Source organism: Gavia stellata, chromosome 3 (genome assembly GCF_030936135.1).
Source record: "Gavia stellata isolate bGavSte3 chromosome 3, bGavSte3.hap2, whole genome shotgun sequence".
Classification (NCBI taxonomy): Eukaryota; Metazoa; Chordata; class Aves; order Gaviiformes; family Gaviidae; genus Gavia; species Gavia stellata.
Genome location: NC_082596.1, coordinates 82,522,844 through 82,545,696, shown reverse-complemented (window position 1 = coordinate 82,545,696; position 22,853 = coordinate 82,522,844). Strand labels below are relative to the sequence as shown.

The following is a 22,853-nucleotide window of genomic DNA, read 5'->3' as shown; positions in this document are numbered from 1 at the left end:
CTAAAATAGAGACATGGATTTGATGAGTACACCACTTGATGGGTAAGGAATTGGCTGGATGGTTGCACTCAAAGAGTTGTGGTCAACAGCTTAATGGCAGGGTGGAGACCAGTGACTGGTCTGAGCGAGTGGTGTCCTGCAGGGGTCCGTGTTGGGACCAGTATTACCTGAAAGGAGGTTGCAGAGAGGTGGGTGTTGGTCTCTACTCCCAAGTGACTGGTGACAGGACAAGAGGAAATGGCATCAAGTTGCACCAGGGGAGGTTCAGACTGGATATTAGGAAAAAGTTCTTTACTGAGAGAGTGGTAACACAGTGGAATAGACTGCCCAGGGAGGTAGTGGAGTCACCCTCCCTGGAGGTATTCAAGGAGCGTGTGGATGTGGCATTGTGGGACGTGGCTTGATGGGCATGGTGCTGTGTGGTGTGGGTGGGTGTGGGTGTGTTTTTGTGGTGTGGTGTTTGTGGGGTTTTTTTTGTTTTGTTTTGTTTTTTTGTTTGTTTGTTTTTTTAATGGTTGGACTTGATGATCTTACTGGTCTTTTCCAACCTTAGTGATACTGTGATTCTGTGATTCTGTGACATCTTTGTTGGTGACATGCACAGTGGGATTGAGTGCACCCTCAGCAAGTCTGCGAATGAAGCCAAGCTGAGCTGTGTGATTGATACTCTAGAGGGAAAGGATGCCATCCAGAGGGATCTTGACAGGCTAGAGAGGGGCTCATGCGAACCTCATGAAGTTCAACAAGGCCAAGTGCAAGGTCCTGCACCTGAGTGGGGCAATGCCAAACGTGGATACAGGCTGGGCGATGAGTGGATTAAGAGCAGCCGTGAGGAGAAGGACTTGGGGAGTACTGGTGGATGAAAAACTGAATATGAGCCAGCAATGTGTGCTCACAGCCCAGAAAGCCAGTCATGTCCTGGGCTGCATCAAAAGAACTGTAACCAGCAGGTCAAGAGAGGTGATTCTGCCCCTCTACTCCTCTCTCATGAGACCCCACCTGGAGTACTGAGTCCAGCTCTGGGGCTCCCAGCATAAGAAAAACATAGACCTGTTGGAGTGGGTCCAGAGGAGGGCCACGAAGATCATCAGAGGGCTGGAACACCTCCCCTATAAGGACAGGCTGAGAGAGTTGGGGTTGTTTAGCCTAGAGAAGAGAAGGCTCCACGGAGACCTTATAGCGGCCTTCCAGCACTTAAAGGGGGCCTACAGAAAAGATACGGAGGGACTCTTTATCAGGGAGTGTAGCGATAGGATATGGGGTAATGGTTTTAAGCTGAAAGAGGGTAGATTTAGATTAGATGTAAGTAAGAAATTCTTTACTGTGAGTGTGGTGAGACACCAGAACAGGTTGCCCAGAGAAGTTGTGAATGATTCCTTGGACAATGCATCATGTGCCCAGTTTGTGCTGCTGTCCCTTTGCCTTGCCAGTCTGATATATTCAATGGCTGTCAAAACCACAAGAAAAACAGGAAGATATAATTTCTTGCTGGGAGGAAGTGAATAAGCAGACATTCCAGTGCTTTGCTGTCCATATGCAGCACTTCTTGTCTCTGTTTCAAACAGGAATTCAGAACTGCTGAAAGTTTGCCCAGTCTCATGCCACAGTAACAGAGCAGGACAAAGGGAAGGCCGTCCTGTTCTCTCCCTTGGTCCATGGGGGAACTGCCAGAAATTCTCTCTGTAAACTGACTCTGCCTCTCCTGAAGAGTCAGCAGGGCCAATGGCATAGACTAGTCATTCTACAGGTAAGGGTGGAAGTGACACCAGAACTCAGTATTCATCTGCATAAACTTCTCCAGCAGTCCAACGAAGCAACAGCAGCCATATGAAGATAGCAGACAACTTGGCCTCCTGCTTATGAAGGGAAGTAAATCAATATCTCATGACTTCTACTTCCAGAAAACAGCACCAACAGGTATCAATCATCACTTGGCTTGTCACATCCCAAGAGGGACAGACTAGGACACTCTGGCAGCCCGGGCAGGAAGTTGCAGTAAGCCAGCCACAGGACCCTCTGTTTGTCTGTAGAGCGCTGTTGCTCTCCAGCTGGGCTGGAGATGACATCTCAGCAAGCTAAGAAGCAATCTTGGTTTCTTCTGGAAGAAAAACCCTACTCTTCCTTCTGATACACTTTCTATTTCAGAAGACCTTTCCTTTTCTCATTTCACTATGTCAAGGGTAGATTTGGAATCTCTACCTCAAATTCCTTTTGCAAATGGTTTTCAGACTACTTCCTAGAATGGGTCCAGCTTTTCTGTTTACAGGTTTACTGGGTTTGAATATAAATTTCAGCATAAACTTTTTCTCTGTCTTGGCTACTTTGTTTCCTTCTTCTGGAGTGTGCCACCAATTACCTAAAAAAACCCCAGCTCTACTGCATTTGGCAGGAATATTCAGGTAAGGCAGTATGTAGAGATTAAGGAGTACAAAACCTCTCCTCTTCTCGAAAACCTAGGAAGAGCTTCATTACTAAATTGATATGAGGGAAAAGAGAGAAGAAGGAAGTTGGGGGAATTGAAACACTGGAAAAATTGTTCTGAAAGATTTCACATTAAAAAAAAACTAACAATTTTTTAGTGCAGCGGGTATTTCAAATATTACTCTATTTCAAGGCATAGCATTGATCATCTGTAGTTCCTATAAAACAGTGCTGCCAAAAAACAGTCTGTAGGTACTGTTTAAATAGTAGAGACTTTCTCCCTTTGCACTGGCAGGAACTATTTGTGATACTTGAACAAAGTGTGTTGATGAAACTTTGTTACATGCAGTAGGCCAAATTATTGACGGTCTTAATAAAGTGCTTCTAATAAAGTATTATCACCATCTTCGTTACGTATAATGGGGCATATCCATTTTCCAGGTTTTCCTCTAGAAATTCAAATTTCTTCATGACTGTGCCATTGCAACATTGACTCCATTTAAGTGCATTTCTGAGCCTTGTGGATATAATGCTCATTTACCTAGCATCGAAATGAATATTTTCCATTTTTCTCTTAGAGAAATCAACAAGAGAAGAATAATAACATGTTTCTAGCTTACTTGGCAATGCAAGACCATTTGCAATATTCAGTATGTTGGACAGCATTTAAAAAAAAACAGTCACCCTTATTTCCTAAACCTATCAAGCTATATTTTCTTTCTGATAATGAAATATTCCTCATTTTTCTCACTCTGGAAGTAGTGAAATTCAGTTTCACTAAAAAACACCGATGACTGCAGACTCACCATGAAATTGTTATTACTCCCCATGAAGTAGTATTTTTCTTATGCTTTCAATATTGTATATCTCTAGGAACAAGTCACCTCTTACCACGTTAGTGCAAGCCATTCAATAAAATTTAGTTTGTGCCAGAAGGCAGACTATTAACAGCTGTTAAATATAGGCATTTCTGAAGATCATACTACCTGTTGGGCAGTTGATTAAAGCCACAAATGATCTCATCTAGAAAGGAAAGTCTCTACATGCAAACATACAAGTGTCTGTACAAGAAATTATAGAATAATTATTTCATTATTTATATAATATTTTATATAGAGGTGTGTGTATATATCTATCAATATATATATCAACAGCAACATAGATTTACATTTTGCTAATACCAGCACTGTGTCAGCACGAGACAATGCTACCAGCAGCAGAATAAGACATAGTATGAGTCCAAACTGGCAATGGCAGGAGGCCAGATGTAGGAGGGTAGTTTCTGTATCTGCTTCCTCCAACATGTGGATCAATAGTGAACTTGCAATCCCACCTCCTGGAGGTGAACCTAGAAGTCACTATACCACAAATTACATCTCTCCACATGTAGCACTACTCAAGCATGCCACATAGCCCCTTTAAACTGAGATAGGGGTGAGGGAGACTATGCTAAGTCTGACATTAAATGAAAAAAAGATTAGGTCCAGCCATTCTTTCCAGAGTTGTGCTGACCCATAAAAATTAGATTTGACATTTGAGGTATTTTGTTCCATCAATACCTTTCAGGAGTGGATTTTCCTAGAAGAGGCTTCATATCCTAGTTTACTTCAGGAGAACCTGCCTCCCAGAAAGGACTGATGTGTACTATTTATTCTACTTTGGCAAGTCCTGAAGTATTTTCTTATTGAGGTATGCTGCTCCTAACAAGGGTCTAAAAAAAAGCCCCCTCAGTCTGACAGGGGAATGCACATACACAAAGGCATGGTTGCACCTCCACGAGGATTTAATGATTCTAAAAACTGAACGGTAACACATTCCAGTTTCCAGTGCTAGACTACTCATATAATCAGCTCACAGTCAGAAATCTACCCTACCTGATTTTGCAGTTGTGTTATTAAGTATCTTCTCCAGCCATCAGTAAAACAAGATAAAACGAAAATGCGGACTGGAGAAGCCATTTCCAGCAGATAAGCTCCTTGCTAGCTCTCTCCTGCCTGTTGCTAAGCCAGCCTTCTATTTAGAGGAAAAACCTTTGTGATTTTTTTCCTGCTTTATTATTAGACTGGAAACAATAGCCTTTTTGTTCTATGGCAAGAATACAGGAGCCGAAGCTCTGTGCACAATTGTGTGATCATCGCACGGCCCTGTGTCCCAACCTTTCCGAAACACAGCAGGCACAAAGCTATCCAGCTGACTAGTGAGAAGATAAAGGACCGTCCAAGGGAAACAATGAACAAAATTGTCACTTCCAACAATGCAGAAGGCCACTTCAGTATTCCCACAATCTCTTGCCAATTTTTCTTCCCTTCTGCGATTTCCTCCATCAAATAACTGCTGCCAGTTTTGACTGCTTAAATGATTAATTCTGATTAATTCTGACCATAAATACTCTTAGGAGAAATGGGGATACTGACCAAAAGCTAGAACATTTATTTGTGATAATAATCATGACTTCACGTCCTTGAACATGAAGGCGGGTCTGACACACTGAACAGTTTACTCCCTAAGCTCCAAAACCCAGATCCTGCCCTGCTCGGCATCTCCGAGGTAGGTCCAGCCTATGAGGGCTGAGCTCCAGATCACGTAGTCCCTGTGGAGGACACCCGTGTAACAGAACTACTCTACAAGCCAGGGCAGAAGTATCATTCCAGAAATGGAGGCACTTTTCTAGAAGTGTTTTTGGCTGGTTACGATATAACTAGAGCCTTCTGAGTGTGCAGCAGCAGTAGTTGTGCAGATTTTCAGCTGGTTTGCAGCTGTGCCTATTCTCTGTAGCATCAAAGGATTTCAGTTAGCTGCTTCACTCAGCCATACTAGCAGATATCATGATAATATGCTGTGCTTATGTTTTGTATTTTCAGTGGGTCAGAATTCCACAAACAAGTAGGAAATTTTTGTGGTGTTCACTCATAAGAGCAAATTGTCCCACTTTGAAAAAAATAAAGGGAGAACTAGATGATGCCCACTTTAGACAACTTTTCGCTACTGCCACTATGCTGCAACTAATCAACCAAATGTAGCAGCAGGGCTGCAAAGTGCTGCTAGAAGGCCTACTCTTTAACTTTGCAAAAGTAAACTACACACCAAGCTTAGCGGTGAAAGTCTTCACCACAATTATAAGCCTTTGCTGAAAAGTGTATCTGTTACTTCTAGATGAAGAGATGATCATTTTGGGCATGATCTGTTTTGCACATGGTGACCAGTCATGCTAAACACCGCATACTCCGTTCAGCAGAGCCATACAGATTAAATGGCCAGTGAGAAACCCAAATATACAATGAAAACAAGAGGCTTGCTTCAACTCACACTGCTTTAATTTGACAGCTTGGGTGCTTATGATCCAAAGTAGTCTCTGACTCACATGCTGGGGAGGAGAAGATTCATTCTAAATTCAGTACAGATCTAAGATAGATATCACTCAACCTCAGTCTGACTGTCCTCCTTTGAACTCCATGCGGTATTCATTGTATTGGGGGGGTGGGGTGTGTGTCACCCTTCCCCTTAAAAAAAAAAAAAAGTTTAAAAAAAGGAAGAGGAACAGGCTAGTATTTTTTTCACATCTCACTTCTTTCCATTGCTGTACTCCTGCCCTGCAAGGCACTGGGGGAACATTTACCTCTTGTATTGTTGATGTTCAGCTATTAAATTATATCTCATATAAAATGTGCTACTGATCTGGTACACAAAGCATGTACCAGAAGTGTATTTAAAGCAGTCCTAACACACCTCTGTTCTTAAGACAAAAATATCCCTCCAAGCACTGAGGTAAAAATAAACTGTCCATATTTGGGAGGAGCCCTTCGATTTGCTTCAGATCATGGTAAAATGATAGAAGTTATCCTGCTGTGCATTTACTCAACTAAATATAGACTTAACCTGCCTGGCAAAACAACAGCAGAAAAAACCCCAAACGTTGTTAAAGAAAAATATTTTTATATAACAATGTATTTCAAGTTATTTTATAAAACTTCATAACAATGTATTTTAATGTGTTACAACAATAGATATTATTATATATCAGGATGATAATTAAAGACCTTGTAAAATACTTTGATCTTCAAATTTAACATCCAGTTATTTTCTAGGCAACATACAGACAAGGAATTCACGCATTATGGTAGACATTAGCTATCACACCTTAGACATCAGCTGTAGAATGCATGTGAAGAACAAAAGAAAGCATGTTAAGACTACATGCAAAATGATCAGTGCAAAGAGAATTTCAGCTTAATGAAGTGTCCAAAAATGACACAGCTCTTAAAATAGTGTAAAGTTGTATTACAGTAAAATTATAAGTTAAAAATAATTTTACAGTATTTCAACAGAGATTGAAGAAAGCTTTGATCTGCCAAAGTTATGGAAGCTAGACATAGAAATAAGGCACTTAAAACCCCTCAGGACTGAACACGTCCCAGGTTTTTAGACTGCGTGTTTCACGTGGAGGCCTGTCTTGTTCAGCACCCCCACGCTATCACATGCAAACCCATCCGAGATCTGTCAAATAAAGGCAGGAAGCAACAAGAGTTGCTACAAGGAAATCAACAACCAGAGGACAGGATCTTTACAGAAGCTGTGCTAATTGTTAACAAAACTATATGCAATGGTGGATATTTTAGTTGCCCTGCCTCAGCTTTACCTTTCCCATATGAATTAAAACCTGTTTGGGGGAACGCTCTCACTTGTATTACATAGCACCACAGAGGGGACCCCAGTACATTTGCCACTTTCTGATCCTGTGACAATAAGTGCCACAGTAAGAAATGGGTGAGCGAAAGCATTGCCTTAGACAACTGAAAGCTAACCTGGCAATGGTCAGTTGTTCCTTATACAGTGCATTCCCCCCAGTGACACAGGACATTATTTATTAACTAGAACAATTTTTATAGGGATCTTATTTATCGCACCAGAAAATGAACTCAAAACACTGGAACATCCTTATTCTCCAATACTACTGAAGTGCCTTTTTCCTTAGAGTGATGACTTTTGTAATGCAATCCTTGTCACAAAAAGTAACCAGAGAGTAAACATACAAATACTAGATGTGTTAGATGACCTAGGGAACGTCTACATAACTTCCTCTGTCAGCCCACTCTGAATGAATTAGTATTGCAATTCAAATTTACACAGATTTTAATTTTATGAAATTCAGTTATAAGTAAGCACACCAGAATGTTACATGCAAAATAAAAGCAATTATCATAAATTCAAAGGATTTATGACCAAATGCATGCTGGTTCTTGGCCACTCAACTGTTTGCTATCATAAAGCTCATGACAGTCACTGAATGAACAGCTTTTTATCGCAAGATCATCCTACTAGAACTCCAGAGTGCCCAAATATGCTCGAAACTCTCCTTCTAGTTTAATTTCAGATTATTCCAATATTTATGTTTCTACAGTTTGCATAAGCAACTGGTTTTTGAGTAGGCCCCAAGACTCAGCATCTGCCTCTTGTGCTCAGATAACATTTTCTTGGTTCAGTTTTCCATGGGCACCGTCTCACTCTGGTATGGTTGCACTAACTCCACAGTGAAGTCAATAAAATCCTTGCTCCTTAAAAAGCAGTAGATGTTTAAGAAACATTTGACTTCATGGGATGGTACACTACACAGTGCTAAGATGCACTGTTCATAACTTCCACACAAACAGCCCTGGTGAATCTTTGCTTAACTTGTGGCAGAACAGCATGCTGAATTTTGTTCAAGTAATCATTACCTCCACATGGCGCAGCGCATGGGAGCGTTGTGAAAACAAATGAAAGGCAAGGGATCATAAGGAGAGAAGCTGCAGATAGGACAAAAATTGTATTTGCTGACCAGTGTAATTTTCCCATTCACAAAGAGAACGCAGAGAATGGATTATTTGGGGATAAAGTCCTAATGAGACTGGCACAGGGAAATCTACAGAGAAATAAGCATGCTAGCCATAACAACTTATATATCACAACAGTTGAAGGCGAGAGGATGACTTCATTACCTAGGAAAAATAAGCTTATTGTAATTCACTCCTTGGCAGTAAAACTAGAGTTATCAGAACCTTGCTCACATGGACACCAGTGACAGTCAATGAAGTTTAATAAAAAGATGCTCTTTTCCCTCACCCTGCCACCCCCTATTAAATTTAAACCCTACTATACAAGTGTAGCCTGACCCTCACCATCAAACTAAGTATGCAGGTGGGCACAAGCTAGTGGAAACTGCTGCAGACACAGCTAAGGTATGCCACATCACAGGAAGATCTGCAGGTGAAGTGTTCAAAAGGGAAACAGGGAAGAAAATACAAGTATGTGTGTCAAAGAGGTATTGCAAGCCAGTGCAAAACTAAGCAAAGGTTTTACACTGCTTTTCTAGAGATCATAGAATCATAGAATATTTTGGGTTGGAAGGGGCCTTTAAAGGTCATCTAGTCCAACCCCCTGCAATGATCAGGGACATCTTCAGCTAGATCAGTTTCTCAGAGCCCCATCCAACCTGACCTTGAATGTTTCCAGGGATGGGCTATCTACCACCACTCTGGACAACCCGTTCCAGTGTTTCCCCACCTTCATCGTAAAAAATTTCTTCCTTATATCTAGTCTGAATTTACCCTCTTTTAGTTTAAAACCATTACCCCTTGTCCTGTCACTACAGGCCCTACTAAAAAGTTTGTCCCCATCAGAGAGAGGTAGATGTACATGTAGATGTAGAGATATGCATGACAGAAAGCAGCAGAAGGCCACAAGCTGAATCCTGAGTCTAAGGAAGCCAGTTTGCAGAGTCCTTCACCACACAGGTGTCAGACATCCTTATTTTAAGTCAGTATTTTAACGAAGTCTAAACATACCACATAACTGTATAAGCTGACAATGGAAGCTGCAGTCTCCTTTGTACAGTGAAGTCAGTTTAATTGCTGCCTGCTAAAGAAAAAAAAGATTCCTAGAAGTTTGATGACTTCCTAAATCCTACTGTGTAGTCAAATGTCAACCAGTCAAGAAAGCTGGGAAGGCTTCCCAATTTCACTAAAACTTCATGTTCCACACTCGCATGCAAGGATGATGAAAAAGTTTTACTAAAAACCAAAAGTTGAAGGCTAAGAAAGGGAACAGATGAAATAACTGGAGTATACTAAACAAGTGATCTTTCACTTCAGGGTCTTCTCCCCATCTGATTACCCCTGGCTTACAAACAGTAGTCATTTCATTAGGCTATGGCTGCTAGAGATGTGCTGCAAAGTATTTGTAGTGCTTGTGATGTTAGCCTGTGCTGATACCAGGGGATACATAGTCATCCTCCAAATAGCATAAAGTAATTCTGATCATTCATGACATACATTTAATTGCACTATCAAATTGCAAGGGTTTCTCCCAGGCTCATCAGCCTGAAATGTAGTGGTCTGACTGTCCTGCATTGGATCGCTCAGCACACCAGCTGTAGCACTTACCACTGCAGCCTAATAGACAAAGCAATAGAAGAGAGTTGGCAGGCAAAAACAAAAATGTGATTTTATGGGCTAGCATATACCCACAAAACTAGTGGTGGAACACAAGCCCAATCTATATAGGACCATGGGGACCCCTGTTTATGTAACATGAAGCCAGAACACATTAAACTCTCAAGTTCTTTCCAGTGTTAGAGGTTTGCAGCATGCGTTGTACAGACCTTGGAACAATATCTGATTTACTTTGCCAGCAAAAACATTACAGATGGAACTGTCAAGTTTTCTTGTTTAGTGGCGCCTGCTTTTCTAACACGTGACTTTTTTAAATAACAACCGTCACTCATCGAATAAACTCAATGTCTTTTCCAGCACCTGCAAAAAATGTTTTGAGGACAAAGAATAGACTTCAAGAACTGACAATCTATAAACTTCCCTTCGAAAGCCATTCTAGGCTGTTTTAAATTTCATGCTTTTTACTATTATAATTCTGGTTTATTGTTGGTGTGTAGGACTGTATCTGTCAATTACTTACAACACATTTCACTATTTCTTCATTTTTCCACAGTAAGCAAATGGTGGGCACATGCTAGATAAGATCATCTTAGAGATAAATTGGGTGTGTACATGTGTACATGGTGTAAAAATGGCTGCAACAAGCTTAAGACTCCTGCCCTACAAGTCTCATTCAATGGGAAAACCAGCACAAGGTGCATTCAAAAGGCAGCCTCAGAAGCAGGACATCATGAAATTTCACTGGGATCAAATCCTGAAACCAGATGCTGAAAACAAGTTCAAAGTTAGAACTCGGAGTCTGGATCCTGCTGCTTTCCTCACTTGTCCTTAGAAGTGAGGACTGAAAAAAATTGCTACTACAGGGTATTATGTAAAACACTCTTTTTGTTTAAATACAATGTTATTACAAAAAAACCCAAACCAAACTAATTTCATAATAAAGAACACTTTATTATTTCATAACAAAGAACCCATAAAAGAATGCTGCAGCCATACCAGCAGAGAAAGAGTTAATGAATGCAGCACAATAAAGTTTTTTTGGGGCCTCCCAAAATTGCGTGGGAAGTTTGCAGAAAATCACTGCTACCAAATAAAATCATCTAACAATTAATTTTAGACCATAAACTTTCCATTATGAAAACATCAGTAATAAACACTGTAAAAAAACCACAGCAGAGCTGTAGTTAATCAGAATACCAGGAAGGGAAAAAGCAAACTTGGAAGACTGACACTGGCACAACCCTTGCTGATAAAAAGGAAGGAGCAGGAAGCAGGCAGCTCATGCGATACGGCTTAAGCCATACGTATGCAAAGACTTAAAGATCGACAAGCAGAAAAATGAGTACTTGCTATCAAGAAGATACATCACACAAGCAGAACAGTAGCATGTTCTCAGGCCGGGAGAGACAACGCCTGTGTGCGGTGCAACCAGGTGAACGATCTGCTCAAGCTGGTGGCAGAGCTGAAAGAGGAAGTGGAGAGGCTGAGGAGTATCAGGGAGTGTGAGAGGGGGATAGACTGGTGGAGCCATGCCAGACCGTCCCTGAGGCAAAGGCAGAGGATGGAGGCTCCACGAGAAGCAGAGGATCCCTTACCCTCTTGCCGCCGGGCAGAAGGAGGGGACCTAAGAGACAAAGGGGAATGCAAACTGGTCCCTGCTCGGGGCAGCAGGCAAATCCCCGCCCGGCCTCCCTCACCTTCCCAGCTGCCCCTACACAACAGATATGGGGCTCTGGAACTTGAGGGCCAGGATAACAAGGATATGGATGAAAGTACATCCAGGGGATTGCCTAGGGCGAGACAGTCAGCCCCACGCATCACAACTACCTCTACTAAGACAAAAAGGAGGGTAATTGTTGTCAGTGATTCCCTCCTGAGGGGAACAGAGGGCCCAATATGCCGACCAGACCCAACCCACAGGGAAGTCTGCTGCCTCCCTGGGGCCCGGGTGAGAGAGGTCACGAGGAAACTCCCTGGTCTGGTATGGCCCACTGATTACTACCCACTGTTGGGTTTGCAGGTTGGCAGCAACGAGGTTGCTCAAAGAAGCCTAAAAGTGATCAAGAGGGACTTCAGAGAGCTGGGGTGACTGGTTGAGGGACTGGGAGCACAGGTGGTGTCTTCCTCAATCCCTTCAGTGGTGGGGGGGAACGCTGAAAGGAACAGGAAAGCGAACCTGCTTAACGTGTGGCTCAGAGGCTGGTGCTGTCGGAGGAATTTTGGTTTTTTTGACCGTGGGGCGGTCTACACGGCACCAGGCCTGCTGGCTGCAGACAGTGTTCAACTATCGTCAAGGGGGAAAAGGATCCTTGCTCATGAGTTGGCGAGCCTCATCGAGAGGGCTTTAAAGTAGATTTGAAGGGGGAAGGGCATGAAACCAGGCTGCCTAGAGATGAGCCTAGGGCTGGCGTACCGATGTTGGGGGCGAAATCGATAGCCCAGCTCAAGTGCATCTACTCCAATGCACGCAGCAAGAGCAGCAAACAGGAGGAGCTGGAAGCCCTTGTGCAGCAGGACAGCTATGACGTGGTTGCCATCACAGAAACATGGTGGGACAACTCACATGACTGGAGTGCTGCAATGGATGGCTATAAGCTCTTCAGGAGGGATAGGCAAGGAAGGAGAGGTGGTGGGGTGGCTCTGTACGTTAGGGAGTGTTTTGATTGTATAGAGCTCAACGATTGTGATGACAAGGTTGAGTGCTTATGGGTAAGGATGAGGGGGAAGGCTAACAAGGCGGATATCCTGCTGGGGGTCTGTTATAGACCACCCAACCAGGGCGAAGAAGCCAACGAAGCGTTCTACAAGCGACTGGCAGAAGTCTCACAGTCGCAAGCCCTTGTTCTTGTGGGGGACTTCAACTTACCAGATGTCTGCTGGAAATATAATACAGCAGAGAGGAAACAGTCCCACAGGTTCCTGGAGTGTGTGGAAAATAACTTCCTGACACAGCTGGTAAGGGAGCCTACCAGGGGAGGTGCCCTGCTTGACCTGCTGTTTACAAACAAAGAGGGTCTGGTGGGAGAAGTGATGGTCAAAGGCCGTCTTGGGCTTAGCGACCATGAAATGATAGAGTTCTCAATTCTTGGCCAAGTAAGGAGGGGGGTCAGCAATACCACTACCATGGACTTCCAGAGGGCAGACTTCGGCCTGTTCAGGACACTAGTTGAGAGGGTCCCTTGGGAGACGGTCCTGAAGGGCAAAGGGGTCCATGAAGGCTGGATCTTCTTCAAGAAGGAAATCTTGAAGGCGCAGGAGCAGGCAGTCCCCATGTGCTGTAAGAAGAGCCGGCGGGGAAGACGACAGGCCTAGCTGAACAAGGAGCTTTTGTTGAGACTCAGGGAAAAAAGGAGAATTTATCACCTTTGGAAGAAGGGGCAGGCAACTGAAGAAGAATACAAGGACCTCGTTAGGTCATGCAGAGAGGGAATTAGAAAGGCAAAAGCCCAACCAGAGCTCAATCTGGCCACGGTCATAAGGGATAACAAAAAATGCTTCTATAAATACACGAACAACAAAAAGAGTGCCAAGGAGGATCTCCATCCTTTACTGGATGCAGGGGGGAACGTCGTCACAAAGGATGAGGAAAAGGCTGAGGTACTTAATGCCTTCTTTGCCTCAGTCTTTAACAGCCGGACCAGGTATCCTCAGGGTATTCAGCTCCCTCCACTGGAAGACAAGGATGGAGAGCTAAATAAACTCCGCATGATCCAAAAGGAAGCAGTTATCGACCTGCTACGCCACCTGGACTCTCACAAGTCTATGGGGCCTGATGGCATCCACCCAAGGGTGCTGAGGGAGCTGGCGGAAGAGCTTGCCAAGCCACTCTCCATCAATTATCAACAGTCCTGGTTAACGGGGGAGGTCCCAGATGACTGGAGGCTTGCCAATGTGACGCCCATCTACAAGAAGGGCCGGAAGGAGGATCTGGGGAACTACAGGCCTGTCAGCCTGACCTCGGTGCCGCGGGAGGTTATGGAGAGGTTCATCCTAAGGGCGCTCACAGGGCACGTGCAGGATAACCAAGGGATCAGGCCCAGCCAGCATGGGTTCATGAAGGGCAGGTCCTGCTTGACCAGCCTGATCTCCTTCTATGAGCAGGTGACCTGCCTAGTGGATGAGGGAAAGGCTGTTGATGTTGTCCACCTGGACTTTAGTAAAGCCTTCAACACTGTCTCCCATAGTATTCTCCTGGAAAAGCTAGCGAATCGTGGCTCAGACAGGTGTATTATTCAGTGGGTAAAAAACTGGCTGGAAGGCCGAGCCCAGAGAGTTGTGGTGAATGGAGTGAAATCCAGTTGGCGGCCAGTCACAAGCGGAGTCCCCCAGGGCTCAGTTTTGAGACCGGTCTTGTTTAATATCTTTATCAATGATCTGGATGAGGGGATCGAGTGCTCCCTCAGCAAGTTTGCAGATGACACCAAGTTGGGCGGGAGTGTTGATCTGCTTGAGGGTCGGAAGGCTCTGCAGAGGGATCTGGACAGGCTGGATCGATGGGCCCAGGCCAATTGTATGAGATTCAACAAGGCCAAGTGCAGAGTCCTGCACTTGGGTCACAACAACCCCATGCAATGCTACAGGCTTGGGGAAGAGTGGCTGGAAAGCTGCCCCGCAGAAAAGGACCTGAGGGTGTTCGTCGACAGCCGGCTGAAGATGAGCCAGCAGTGTGCCCAGGTGGCCAAGAAGGCCAACGGCATCCTGGCCTGTATCAGAAACAGTGTGCCCAGCAGGAGTACGGAGGTGATCATGCCTCTGTACTCGGCTCTGGTGAGGCCACACCTCGAATCCTGTGTTCAGTTTTGGGCCCCTCACTACAAGAAGGACATTGAGGTGCTGGAGCGTGTCCAGAGAAGGGCAACAAAGCTGGTGAGGGGTCTGGAGCACAAGCCTTATGAGGAGCGGCTGAGGGAACTGGGGTTGTTCAGTCTGGAGAGACCTCATCACTCTCTACATTTACGTGAAAGAGGGTTGCAGAGAGGTGGGTGTTGGTCTCTTCTCCCAAGTGAGAAGTGACAGGACAAGAGGAAATGGCCTCAAGTTGCGCCAGAGGAGGTTCAGGCTGGATATTAGAAAAAATTTCTTTACTGAGAGAGTGGTGAAACACTGGAATAAGCTGCTCAGGGAGGTGGTGGAGTCACCATCTCTGGAGATGTTCAAGGAACGTGTGGAGGAGGCATTGTGGGACATGGTTTAATGGGCAGGGTGGTGTTAGTTGATGGTTGGACTTGATGATTTTACAGGTCTTTTCCAACCTTTGTGATTCTGTGATTTATAGAAAGGTCTGGTCATAACAGGTACTTTGCTTTTTATGATTTAATTGGTTGTTTCTGTGGAAGACGTCTGTTTTTTGTAAATTTTGGCTGGTTGAACTACAAGAAACTATTTCACAGTTCCTGCTTCGCTACAGGTGCAGCATCAAGACCAGAAACTAGATTTTTCTTGCAAACTTACAAGTACTTAAAGAGCACCACAAAAAAGCTGAGTATAACAAGGTGATTCCTTTAAAAAGCTTTTCTAATGCCAAGCTACATTGATTGTGCGTACTAAATGTAGGGATATTAAAAAGAAACTTTGTGAAAGGTGACATTACTGCTCAGGCTGGTAGCACTTTAGGCTCTCCATGTCTAGTCTAGACTTTGATGCATTAGGAAAATCACGACCATGTGCCGAAAACAGAAGTGGCATTAGCTATAGTTATTATTGGAAGCAACTAAAACTTTATACTATCAACCTCTCTCAAAACAGGTAGCATTTAGTAAAGCACACCTGAAATTTACTCAACAAATAGAGTTTTAATACACATATTATAACTCTAGCATTGAAAGAAAACTGCAGCAACATGTTTCTGTAATAGAGATAACCATTTAATGGGAAGCAACTGTTGACAGTGGTCCATTAGATGCTTACATCTAATTAACTACACACACTAGTCAACACTTTGCTCAAGCTCTCAATATTAATCAGAGCTGCTGGCTAATAAGGGCCTATATGCATACATATCCACATTTATATAAACATGTGGTGTTAAATATGATACTGTCAGTCTCCTTTAAGAGAAGATTTTAAGTTTGTCAGTTCACTCCATGTTTCTTGCAGATGTTTTTGAATGAGTGTTTTTTATCATTTCTTTGTGTTGGGGGGTTTGGGTTTGTTTCTTAGGGGGTGGTTGTTTGCTTCATTTTTTAAGGCTGTTTATTCAACGAAGATAATGTTAAGAAACTGTGTTCTGTGGAGAATTTGCATGACAACCTAAACAGAAAAAGACTGATCTATCTTTTCTACAGCAAAAAGGCAGCAATACCTTAATCACAAACTGCCTGTTACTCAACCTGAATGATTGTTTTCGAATCTAATCTTCATTCAGCACCACAAAGTATTTGTTTTCTTGCAATACTACATTGCATAAGCTCATAGAGCATCCTTGCTTCCCGTAAGGTTCAATGTAATGTGTACCTAGTTAGTAAAAGGTAGTTACAGGAGATTCCTATAAGATTTCCATTTCAATTAACTGAATTTCAAATGTTAAACTATATTGCCTCTACTTTCCATGATGAAAGTGGCTGGAAATTTTAGTAACCCACAAAGCATTTCCTGAAGGCCCAAAACACCGTAGCTTTATCAATTACGAGGTATCTGTCAGATCTAAAATATTCACAAACACGACAGTTTGACAGTGTGACAAAGTGAGTGATGACATGTCTAAGAAGGCACTGCAGCAGTTGCCCTTCTAAGTCCTAAGGTCCTAAGTATGCCTCACGATGCCATGGGAGGGTGATGCTCTTAGATAACCTAGTGCCATGGGAGGGTGATGCTCGTAGATAACCTAGTGCCCATTTTGCTGTAAGGACACAAACACAGGGCAAAGTCACTTTTCCGCTGAGGCTTCTGCAATCTTCTCCCCACTCTATTTTAACCCAGGAACCATCCTGATTCCCCGCCAGCTGAACAACACAAATTACAAGTAATTTATCTTTAGCATGCACTAACTCAACAACAGTGTTAAGAGCTGTAAAACCACTTTCTCTTTCCCCTCATGAGCCTCAGAAACTCCCTGAGCAGCCAGAAACAACTTTTTAAAGTTTTTAAGGTTTTAAAAAATACTGTCCAAATGGCCTCATTTTTCATGAAGGTTTAGAGGTAAGATGAGGGAAGCATCTAAGAAGGCTCAGCTTGGTTGAGACATTCCAACATACAGGTCATGAAGTGCTTGCTCTCCTCCTTAGGCATCTAAGGGTGCTGTCATTAACTGACTTCAACCTGCATGCTTCAAGTACAATTCCTCTATCACTGAGCAGGTACCTGGACAGCACAGAGGGAATGCAAACCAGACCCTTTCAACCTGACCATACAATGCTTCGTTAAAGGTTGCCAACAAGATTTGTGGAATCAGTCAGTGGCATCTACTGGCTATTTGGTCTGGGATCCCCGTAACAGGTACTCCCAAATCCATTTCCACAAAAACGGCAATATATCACTCACTGTGCAAACTTTTGACAATCAAGTGTACACAGCTTGTTAGACACAACCAGAAGAGGAAGGAAAACTACTAGACAGCACCGATTTAATCGCTCAGCTGCATAAAGGGCATCAGAGGCAAAGCAAATGGGAATATAAGTGAAGCCACTGCTGCCTCCAGAGGAGGCTGGAAGTCTGCCAGACAAAAGGCTTGGAGTGTCCACCCTGCCTATCTTGCTGAAGTTCTGAGTAGAAATCAATCATGAATATTAGCTCGCTTCTGCAATTGCCTTCCCTAAAGGCAGCCAGTTTTCTAACATGTTCCTGTGACAAAGCATCTCTGATAAAAGTGGGGTTTTGAGGGTGGGCTTTATGTGTTTTTTTGTTTGGTCGGTTGGTTTTTTTTGGGGGTTAGGGTATTTTTTGTTTGTTTGTTTCAGGTTTGTTTAGTTGGTTTGGATTTTTTGGTTGTGAGTCTTGGAAGGCAGACCTATAGTTGGGAAGGAAAGCAAGGAGCCTTCTGGTCAGTCTAGATGATACTTAGTAAAGAAAATACTGAAAGAGCCCCATCACCGTATGAGAAAACAGAAATTAAAGTGGTGTGTGCAAGCTGTGATCACAGTAAAGTACAGATATCTACACGTATAAGCAGAGCCTAACATCTCATGACAGATTTAAATTTTCATCCTCTTTCTTATGTGAAAGGCAGTAGCGAAGTTGCACTTTTAAATATTCAGATGATTCATGGGGTAGGGGTAGGTTTTATATATGCAAACAATAGATTTTGCATCTATGGGAAAAGATACACCTAATACTCTATTTTTGCTTCATTCATTTTGCTTTCCATTCTCCTTTTCTACTAGGATTCAATTCCTGACTGCCTCCAGCTGGCCAAAAGACGACAGGCAGATCACCTAATCATTCGACTACCAGAAAAATGACTCAAGTGGAATATCTTTGGGGTTTTTTCCCTTTATAAATGGTTTGAGATCCATTGAATCACAGGTACCTGGATTACCCTGCTCTGTTTCAAAGCAGGACAGAAAAATGTCTTTTTCAACATGTGTATATATACGTGAGGCATTGGCAAGAGGGAGATGCCTCAATTCTTCTCCCCTCCCCTTTTGATCTCAATGCCTCGGCCACTGCCTGATAAAAAACATGTGAAAGAAGCAATGCAACAACAAAAAATTCTCACATTCCAAGCATTAACATCACATATGCTGAGCACCAGACTCAGTTATACTTTTAAAATGCATTACAGATGTATCTCAAACCAAATGGTGCAAGATGTACAGTCAGATATGAGTTTACAGATGAGTGTTAGGGAATAGCTGGCAGAAGACAGGCAATGTTGTTTGCATTTTGCCAGCCCAAATCTTCTCCCTTTTTCCCTCCCCCTCCTCCTTTCACTTTAGGAGTTTTGGCAGCTGTGTCTCAATCTCTTCAAATTACTGTTCTAATCTGGTGTTTCTATGGAAACAGACTAGAAGACACAGTACCTCTCCATTAAAGAACTACAAAAACAAGAGGTGCACCATGAGAAAACAAAAAGGATGAAGAATAATAATGCAATGGGAAAAGTTCTTACCAACAATGAGAAACTGTACGGCCTTTAACAGTTTAACAGCACAGGGCAAACCAGGACCGTACTGATACTGCCAAGTTACCATGTAAACAGCTGTGATTCTGCAGGGATGGCCTTTGACTGAAACAGTAAGTGTTACGCTGTTTTTCACATGAAATCTCTGCAGGCCTCAAGAACCTACACTGGTCGCCTTATACAGTCTTTGTCCAGTCATATCCTCTATAATACAAGACAAGATTTTCTTGTGACTCCTCTCTCTGCAAGCATTTACTTTGACAGCCAGTGCATTTAGCATCTTCTCAGAAGGGAGATTTCCTGGCATGGTGTAGCATTCAAAGTGGAGGAGCAGAGAATGCCAGTGCACCCAGGCTGTACACTATTCCTAATAAGGTTGCATAGATTAGCTCTTTGATGGGTATTTGTTTTGTATACCTAAGTGGGTTTTGCAAATTGTCAGGGAAGCTTACTACATTCGACCTCCAGCAGAGAGATGGTTGTCTACACTCTAGCAACAGCCACCAAGAAGGTGCAGCACAGCGCTGAGAAAACACAAGGTGCTGATACCCCAACAAGGGAGTACAAGACAGAGCATGTATGCTTCATACAATGCCTGGAGTCTTGCAGGGGAAAAGATTTACTTTGTCCAATCTGTTAAGGACTTATCACTGGACAGAAGATAGACTTAGTTTAGGTATGTCCAGTCACTGATATTGAAAAAAAAATTAAATCTATTACTTAGAAAAAACCTACATCCCAACAACGTCAGGTCATCGGGTCTTACCACCCAGCCCACCACTTTAGCCCATGATGAATGAGGGAATCAGCAACAGAATTTCCATCACTTCAGATCCTGAGTCTATTGTGAATCAATTAAAAGGCTCTGCCTACTAGTGAAAGAATGTCACAGCACCCTCAGCTGAAAAGAAAGTGCATTCAAGGCTTAATTAAATTACAACATCCCCTTACCACAAAACCCATAGCAGGAAGACGGACCACGTGGGAAAAAAATCAGTTCTGAAGCATAAAGCAAAATTAAAAATTGGTGGGGGAGGGGGTGGGGGGGTGTGGCAGGGCGGGGAGGAAGGAAGAGGACTTAATGTTTCATTACTCAAGATGTCTATTTTGCTGATTTTTTTTAGGGTGAGGCTAGGACTGCTCAACAGCTTTGCTAACCTGAGCTTACTGCAAGACTAGAGTCATAACAGCAGCATCAGGCATCTAACAAGAGGCCTTTAGCATTTTCAAGCCCTGGTCACAAAACCTGGTAATGGCTTTTTTTTGTTGATTTTTTAAATTAGTCTTCAAACATTCCTCTCTGCTTTTAGTGGTACTGAAGACACTAACAGTTGGTAAAAATTCCTCCCAAACTCTAAAATGCAGTTCTCATTAATACACACTTGTCTCTTACAACTAAGTTTACTAACTTCTTCCCCCCATATTGTTGACTAACTTTTCTAAAATGTACTGTAAAAGGAAGTGCTGCTGGAAATCCAGGCAATTTCTGCCTCTAAGCAGTGCCAGCAGCTGCTGCTACCCAGGTTCTGCTCTCAGCTATGTCAAGGCAATGGCATCCTGTAACTGCAGTGGAGTAACAAAGCAGAATTTGTCAATACATTTTTTTGGAGTTAATGAAGAAGAATTACGCTTATATGACATGCAAGACAGTGATTTATGGTAAGATGAATAATCTCTACACCATACCTTTTTGAAAAGGAACATATTAGCTTCCAGCAATCAATGGGATAAAGACAAAATTTATTAAACCCTTGACATGAACTAGTGGTGCTTAGGACAAGTCAGGGATTTTCAACCTTGAAGTATAAATCTGAAATCCACTGAAAGTTTTATGTTATTGTAGCAGTGAGGAGTGAAACAATGAAGCATTTTTGTTCAAGACCATCTGTCAGGTTGGTTTTTGGTTGAAAATCTTTTTAGAAAGCTACACTGAAGACTGCTGTGCTTATCAGTCTAGTGATTTCTAAACAATATAGTAGTTAACCTAATCTGATCTCACTGTTGCCAGGGCCTAAAAACTCAAACTGAGGTCAAGGCAGACAACAATAGGTCATGAAGGAAATAAAACATTAAATAAGGTGGCCAGCTGCCAACTGTTGCTTTGCCATCAGGAGCTTACTTTTCACCCTCGTCCTACTCCACCTTTCCCAAATAATTATGTATAAGAGGACAGAGAAATTTGACACATGATCAGAGTTGATAAGCCACCCCAGAATTACAATGCTGTCAGGACAAGTTTTCCCCTAAACTGTAACTGATACCTCCTCCCACCCCAACAAGTTTTCTCCGCCACATTCAGAAATACAGCAACACAGGTATTTGGTAGTTTTTCTATGAACTCCTACTTACCTGAACACCAGTTTGTCTCCCTGAAGCAACAGTTATTCCTGTCTGCCTAAGAGATGCAAAAGACTGTAACGGTGGCCCTGGCAGCAGAAACCAGTATCCTCTAGACGCATCTGGATAGCAGAAAATTCACATGGAAAGAAAATTGCAAATGCTTACTCTAACTTGGTAGCAAATCCTTTACTCCCAGCTTTTCTTTTTTTTTTTTCTGCTGCTGCCCTGGGAGCACAGGGAAGATGAAGATGAAAAAAAAACAAAAAAAAACCCCAAAACACATCACCCTTTAGAGCGCATGTGAGCACAAACCCATGCATAAACAAAGGTATTTATAAGTACATTGAAATCTGCTACTTCAGCCACTCTTTATTTGGGAGAGATTTACTCATATAGCCTTTTGATGAAGAAATGCAGAAAGTGGTTTGGGGGAACAAAAGTAATTTAAGTGAAGTTCTACAGAGGCCTGCATGGTCACCTCTCATGTTAGGAAAAGGATTCACCAAATTTCAAGACAGAGATGAGTTTCAAAATTAGGAAAGGCTTCTTTTATTCGCCAACTAAATACATTATGTGTGACCAGACAAGTTCATCTTTTATGACGGTGCTACAAAGAGCCCTTATTTTCATCAGTTTCTTGATCGTTCATCCTAATTTCCCTAGTGTACTGGAAACTCAAGTTCTTAACATCTGGAGTTCTTGTCTTCATACTGCAAGCTATTTGGTAAGAAAAAAGATGAAAACAAAACCCCAAATAAGACACCTAATTATTCATTTTTAAACCACATTATAATATTCTTTTAAGTCTGAGAATATTCTCCCTCCATGTTCAGGAAAATCAGTAGCAAAAAAAACATGTCTCAAGGATGAGTTTCCTAGTTCTCATTAGCATGAAAAAAAGGACCTGGAATTTCAATAGAATTAAGAAAAACAGATATGAAAAATGCATGATACTTGCAGAAGAGTAGACTGATGTAGACTGATTCCTTACTTGAAATTACTTTTAACAGCCTGTAAGCTTGCTTCTGAGCAAGGCAACATGATCTCATGAAGTCTTGCACAGCCTCGCACAGAGGAGAGAAATAACAGGAACTGGTACTGCTCAATGCACACATAAATCGAAGTGTTCCAGGGTTCCAAAGTCATACCTAGATACAACCTGGACTAGGCTACTGATTTACTACGAAGTCAGCTGGGTTCACTGTCTAGAAAAATGAATGTTTGCATGCACATTCCAGGTAATTCGAGATGTTTCCAACATAGAAAACAGTTCCCTTATAACCCAAGTCCGAGTTACCCACAACAGGAGTAATTCTTGCTGCCACCGTGCTGGACAGCTGCAGTATGTCATTGCCATTTTCCATCTCAACCCTAGACAGAAAGCAGAAATATTTTTGGTGCGCACTCTCCTACAATTATTTTAAAAAGGAGAGGAAAGGAAATTACCTACTTAAAAAATTAATGCTGCGTATTACTCAGCAGTGCACTGGAACAAAGGAGAGGAAATTGAAGAATCATGTTCCTTCCAACATCAACGCAGTACGCTACCTCTCATAAGGTCTTATTCCCTCCGTGTGCACCTTCTGCTGTACCTGCCCAAAACACTG

General features: G+C 42.7%; 1 protein-coding gene across 2 annotated transcripts in view; it reads right to left on the bottom strand.

Moving 5' to 3' along the window:
* Window positions 1-22,853, bottom strand: part of FBXL7 (F-box and leucine rich repeat protein 7) — a 193,665-nt gene that overhangs the window by 69,160 nt on the left and 101,652 nt on the right. Inside the window, exon 1 of one of the 2 annotated variants that reach the window (XM_059815280.1) lies at window positions 21,256-21,286. The exons of the other annotated variant lie outside the window; for it this stretch is intronic. The gene's annotated coding sequence lies outside the window, so the exon portion shown is untranslated. Of the gene's footprint in view, window positions 1-21,255; window positions 21,287-22,853 lie in introns of those variants that run through there. 2 annotated transcript variants of the gene reach the window in all.